Consider the following 6,585-nt stretch of genomic DNA (forward strand, 5'->3'; position numbering starts at 1 on the left):
ACGGTTAGTGTATGGTATAGTTCGGGCTGAGGCAGAAAAGAAGGAGACACGATGTCAACGGAGGTGGGTGACCTTCATTCAGGCAAGGAGGGGCGACAGTGAATCTAATGACCAGGCTGAGCGCGAGAGGGATCAGGGAGGCTTCATGTTTAAAGGGAGGTTTGTGGAAGCAATAAGGGAAATGGTAGTCAAGTGGGATGTTTTGGGCACTCTTTAGTTGAGATGGCCTTTGTCGTTGAACAGGGGGTAGGAGGTTTCTGGGCAGGGGATGGTAAATTCCAGGTAGATGCAACTGGCGGGGACATCAGGGTGGAAATTAAAGTTGGATGTGGTTTTCCCCGAAGTGAGATGACTCAGCAAGGGCCTTTGAGACCCTTGTTTTCTTCTCTAGGCCCAAGGACTCGGTCAGTTAGGAGTGGCTTCAGCCGCAGGTCGTCCCTCTGCTCAAGGCTTTGTCTCTGCTGGGGTGACCCACATTTAAAGAGCGCTTGAGGTGGGAGGAGACACAGCCCTGCCAGCCAGCATGACACAGGACGACTCTCTAAGGCTCCCTGCTCCCCAGTTGCCTCCCTGATTCCCTCGGGCTGTGCCAGAGCCTGGTCTGTTCAGCCCTCTCCATCGACCCCCATCTTGGGTCTTCTCCCTCCCTTCCACCTGTGTTGATAGGAGAAGTCTTTAGATGCTCATCTATTTTTTTTAAATTGTCAATTGGATAGACAAAATATCTATGTTTACATTTAATATCTTGACATTTTAGTTTTTAATTTCTTATCCCCTCCCCCCTTTTGGAATTGAAGTGCGCTTACTCAGAATACACTAGATTTGTGGAATTATTTTATGTACCACAAATAGAATGTTGGGATTAGATAAACCAATATCCTGGTGGCTCAGGTGGTTAAGAATCTGCCTGCAACCCAGGGTGCGATCACTGGGTTGGAAAGATCCCCTGGAGGAGGAAATGGCAACCCACTCCACTGTTCTTGCCTAGAGACTCCCATGGACAGAGGAGCCTGGTGGGCTGCAGTCCACAGGGTCGCAAAGACTGGGATACGACTGAGCGACTAACACTTTCACTTTCTTTTCAAACTGACATTTAAAATTTTTTTTTATTTATTATTGTTTTCTTTTTTTTATTATTTTATTTTTAACTTTACAATATTGTATTGGTTTTGCCATATATCAACTCAAACTGACATTTTAAAGCAAAACCAAATATGCAGAAATACACTATGATGAACACACTATGATGTCTTTTAATTTGTTTTCTGGGGATTCATTTCATCATTGCGAAATGAAGAGACGTGGCATGTAGTGGTGAACTTTAGTTTGTATTTTTTTATTGCTTTAAAGGAGATTTATATCTATTATACATGGTTGGCAAACAGCTTTCCTCTGTGGAAATTTTTTATCATGTGGTTTAGTATTTCCTTCTGGAGAAGAAACGAAAGGTTTATTTCTGCCCATTGTTTGTAATCCGAACTAATGTTCCAAGCATAGTGTGATTTCAAAATGAAATATCTTAGAGTCCATGGGGTGGCTGAGGGTCGGACACAACTGAGCAACTTCACTTTCGCTTTTCACTTTCATGCATTGGAGAAGGAAATGGCAACCCACTCCAGTGTTCTTGCCTGGAGAATCCCAGGGATGGGGAGGGGAGCCTGGTGGGCTGCCGTCTATGGGGTGGCACAGAGTCAGACACGACTGAAGCGACTTAGCAGCAGCAGCAGCAGCAGCAGACATTCAGTTCAGTTCAGGTCAGTCGCTCAGTCGTGTCGGACTCTTTGCACCTATCTCTGACTTTACTAAGTAACCAAATGTCACACAGAGAATGGAGATGGCTGAAAATGTTGACTCTGAAATGAACGACCTGCAGGGGGCAGTGTGCTACAGTGTAAAAGACCCATCTCTGCTTGGATCGCTAGCCTTTGCCCTGCCCTCTGGTAAGCTTAATACCAGGCTTCCTAACTTGATTAAAAAACGTTATTTTCCCTACTGTGGCGACAGGAATGTTTGTTTGTGGAAATTATACTAGCAACTGATCTCAGTTCTTTATTAAAAATGGATACATATATATATATATATGGATGGATGAGTCCCTTCTCTGTATTCACCTTGAAACAGTCACAAAATTGTTAATTGGCTATATGCTGCTCCTGCTGCTGCTGCTGCTAAGTCGCTTCAGTCGTGTCTGACTCTGTGCGACCCCATAGACATCAGCCCACCAGGCTCTCCCGTCCGTGGGATTCTCCAGGCAAGAACACTGGAGTGGGTTGCCATTTCCTTCTCCAGTGCATACCCCAATACAAAGAACAAATTTATAATAAAAGTAAAAAGCAAATTTCTCTGGGGAAAAAATATAGGGATAGCATGATTGTCACAAATGTGATGGTTAGATGGAGTTTCGATTTTCTATAACGTTGCTTGTCTCCATTTATTAAATGTCTCAGTTCAGTCGCTCAGTCGTGTCCGACTCTTTGCGACCCCATGACTGCAGCACTCCAGGCCTCCCTGTCTATCACCGACTCCCGGAGTCTACTCAGACTCATGTCCATTGAGTCAGTGATGCCACCCAACCACCTCATCAGCTGCCGTCCCCTTCTCCTCCCGCCTTCAATCTTTCCCAGCATCAGGCTCTTTTCAGATTAACCGTTTATACTTTGAAAAAAAAAAAAAAAAAACATATATATAGTTTGAACTTAGAATATCGGTTTCTTAGTTTTAGTGTATATTTTTTAAAAAGGCATCCAGATGGTAAAATACTGTTTCAGCTTTCTGGGATTCATTTATTATGATTGTTACAAAATTGACAAGTCAAAAGTGTTAGTCAGTCATGCTCAAGGTCAGTAAACTGCCGGTCTCTAGCACAAGATGCTGGAGAGGGCGCCTTGATGCTCCTGTGGTTCTCAGGCAGTCGCTCCAGTCCCCCCGCCCCCGTCGTGTATCAGGCATTAGGGCTTTTCTCCCGTCCGATGGAAGACTCCATGTCTTGGCAAGTGGTTCGCTCTGTAGCACCTCACAGGACTGAAGAACTTAATCCTACGCCTGAAGCCTTGGAGTCTGTCCCTTTGGCAAGACCGAAGTGGGAATATTGTTACCGGCTTGGATTTCCACTTCAAGAGAAAAAAAGAATGCTTGTCGTTTCAGCCTCCTGTGCTGAAATTCAAATGCAGATCTGACTTGGCCTGCCCGACCACAGTGGAAGGAAGAACAGTTAGAACGCTGAGGTTCTGAGAACTGGGCGGAGGCCCTCTTTTTATCTCCTTTTTCCATTTTTTTCCCATTTACTCTCCTTTTCTCTCTTTTCTTTTTTTTTTCAGACCTGCCTCAACATATAGAACTCACGGTTCCCTGGCGGCTCAGCAGTAAAAGAATCAGCCTGCAATGAAGGAGACCTGGGTTTCGATCCCTGGGTTGGGAAAATCTCCTGGAGGAGGGCATGGCAACCCACTCCAGTATTCTTGCCTGGAGAATCCCACGGACAGAGGAGCTGGGCGTGCTGCAGTCCATGGGGTCGTAAAGAGCTGGACACGACTGAGCAATTTAACATAACACAAGTATCCCCTGAGCCTTGTTAGGGCCAGATCTTTTTTGTTTCTTTTACTTTATTTACTTTTTTATTTTTGGCTGGGTCTTGGGCTTCCTTTCGTTACAGCGGGTAGGGGCTGGGTCTTGGGCTTCCTCTAGGATAGGTAGGGGCTGTCCTCTGGTTCTGCTGAGCAGGCTTCTGATTGCAGAGGCCTCGCTTGTTGCGGAGCACAGGTTTCTGTAGTTGTGTTTCTCGGGCCCTAGAGTGCGGGTCTCAGAAGCTGTGGCTCAGCACGGCCTTAGCAGCCCCGAGGCATGTGGCATCTTCCCAGACCAGGGATCGAACCAGTGTCCCCTGCATTCCAAGGCAGACTGCCAACCACTGGACCACCAGGGAAGCCCGCTTTGACATTCCTAATCTTGGCACAGTAGAAGTTTACAAGCCAGTCGTTGTGTGGAATACCCCTCAGTTTACCTGGTAATTTCCTCGTGAACCTGTGTGGGCTGCCCGTCTTCGCCAGAAGGGCAGCACAGAAATAACGCTCTGTTCTTGTCATTGTATTTAGTTGTAGACCATAGTGTTTTGAGCATTCCCGTAGCTGCTGACGCTTTGACTAAAGTGAAGTGAAAGTCGGTCAGTCATGTCTGACTCTGCATACAGTCCATGGGATTCTCCAGGCCAGAACACTGGAGTGGGTAGCCTTTCCCTCCTCCAGGGGATCTTCCCCACCCAGTGATCAAACCCAGGTCTCACGCATTGCAGGCGGATTCTTTACCAGCTGAGCCACCAGGGAAGCCCAAGAATGCTGGAATGGATAGCATATCCCTCCTCCAGTGGATCTTCCCGACCCAGGAATCGAAGCAGGGTCTCCTGCGTTACAGGTGGATTCTTTACCAACTGAGCTAAGGTGGTCCTCAATTTTAACTTTAATTTTTAAAGAAGGTGAGCTCTTTCCTTGATGCTAGCTCAGCCGGCAACCAGGATTAGAGTCTGTCATGAAATCACACTATCAGAGTTTTGGAGATGAGAAACATCAGTTCCTTCCTTTGACAAGTACCCTAATATCTAGAAGGCAGAACGAGTGCTAACTCTTGTCACGCACACGTCACCTTTAATCTTGTCCATGTTGCTTGTTAAAAAACCGAACAAAAGTTGAATGTTTCTGATTTAGTTTCACTTAAGGTTTGAATCTTTTTTTTTTCTGGAAAATTCATCAAGCTGAGGCGTTTTTGGAGTAAGAACTTCCTAAGTGCTCCTTTAGGAAAATAGGAAATCATAATTTGGAAACGGGGATTTAAGGAATTTTACTTTCCAGAAGACTATTTCCTATTCCATGTCTAGTTTACTTGTGTTTCTGGAAAGACCCTCAGAATACATAATATTTAATTTAAAGAGTATATTTTCTCATGTCTTAGGTTATATTTATCAAGAAAGGATAGATGCTGAAAGTAAACCACGGTTTCTCGCCTTTAGCATTATGATCATTTAGGCTCGATAATTGTGTTTTTTTTTAATTTACTTTTTATTGGATTTCAGTTGCTTTCCAATGCTGTGTTAGTTGCTGCTGTCCAGCAGAGTGAATCAGCTATATGTACACATATATCCGCTCTTTTTTTTTGGATTTCCTTCCCATTGAGGCCACCCCAGGGCACTGAGTAGAGGTCCCTGAGCTGTACGGTGGGTTCTCATCAGTCACCCATTTTACATGTGTGTGTCTGAGTCTGCAGCCCCATGGACTGTAGCCCACCGGGCTCCTCGGTCCATGGATTTCCCAGGTGGGAATTCTGAAGGGAGTTGCCATTTCCTACTGCAGGGGATCTTCCTGGACCAGGGATCTATTTTAAACATAGTATCAATAGCATGTATCTGTCAGTCCCATCTCCCATTTCAGCCTATCACCATCCCTCCCCACCTTGGTATCCATGTGTTTGTTCACTATGATCTGCGTCTCTTATTTCTTTGGCTGTGTGTCTATAGTGGGTCCGGTCTGTGAATTACAGGCCATTTAGCAGCTTCCATGGCCCCTGCCCACTGGATCCAGAGGTTTCTCCCAGTTCTGACAACCAGAAATAGCTCCAAATGCTGCAACTGTCCCTTTCTGGGTAACAGAAGCTGGACAAACAAACTTGCCTCTTCTTGAGAACTCCTGAAGCAGATCATAGAATTGTTATGTAATTTCTAAACTTTGAAATTTAGGAACTATGGGTGGGGTTATAGACTTATAATTCAAACTTTTATTCAAGTAGAATTTTCAGCATTTCCATTATTAAGTGCACGGACTTTTAAGAATAAGTTTCAAGAAGAAAGTAGACCAGATAAGGTTAAATTTTAAGTATTTCTAGAGATGTATCTTTGCAATATAATATCAATATATTCAACTATAATATCAATATATAAAATATTAAAATGTATATATATTAAAGTTAATGTGTGTTCTCAAGGTGTCCTCAGCCGCTCACTTGTGTCTGCCTCTCTGCGACCCCGTGGACTGTAGCCCACCAGGCTCCTCCGTCCGTGGGATTCTCCAGGTAAGAACACTGGAGTGGGTTGCCATGCCCTCCTCCAGGGGATCTTCCTGATCCAGGGATTGAACTCATGTCTGCCTGCACTTCCTGTATTGTAGGCAGATTCCCTATGCACTGAGCCATAGCGAGGTCAGCAGCATTAAAATTAAAATATGTTAAAGTATCAACATATATTAACACATTACAATTTTAAGTATTTCTGCAGATACGTTTTTACCCCATAATATATCTATATCTATATATAGAGAGAGGTGTTATGGGGATGACGTTTATTTTTTGCTAAATTTCATCAGCATTTAGACAACAAATCCACCTTTTTCACGTCAGTTAGGCCAGTCCCGGTTTCCCCGAGTAGACTTTGATAGAATTTCTCGTCACACGGAAGGATGCATTCTCTGATCCTGCGTTCACCAGACTGCCTCTGTGCTGGTGGTGACCGCCGAGGAAGCTCAGCGCCCATTCCGGATGAGAACTTCGGTGGGAATGTGTTTCCCCAGGGCGCTTCACCATCAAATCGAGACCTGCTGTAATTGC

General features: G+C 44.8%; 1 long non-coding RNA gene across 3 annotated transcripts in view; it reads left to right on the forward strand.

Moving 5' to 3' along the window:
- The window catches only part of LOC113886854, a 53,288-nt gene extending 47,238 nt beyond the window's left edge, over positions 1–6,050 (forward strand). For 2 of the 3 annotated variants that reach the window (XR_003509569.1, XR_003509570.1), the window contains one exon: positions 3,318–3,419. This is a non-coding gene — a long non-coding RNA (uncharacterized LOC113886854). Of the gene's footprint in view, positions 1–3,317; positions 3,420–5,967 lie in introns of those variants that run through there. The other variant, XR_003509571.1, reaches the window with a different exon arrangement.
- Positions 6,051–6,585: the final 535 nt, after the last annotated feature.

Source organism: Bos indicus x Bos taurus, chromosome X (genome assembly GCF_003369695.1).
Source record: "Bos indicus x Bos taurus breed Angus x Brahman F1 hybrid chromosome X, Bos_hybrid_MaternalHap_v2.0, whole genome shotgun sequence".
NCBI lineage: Eukaryota > Metazoa > Chordata > Mammalia > Artiodactyla > Bovidae > Bos > Bos indicus x Bos taurus.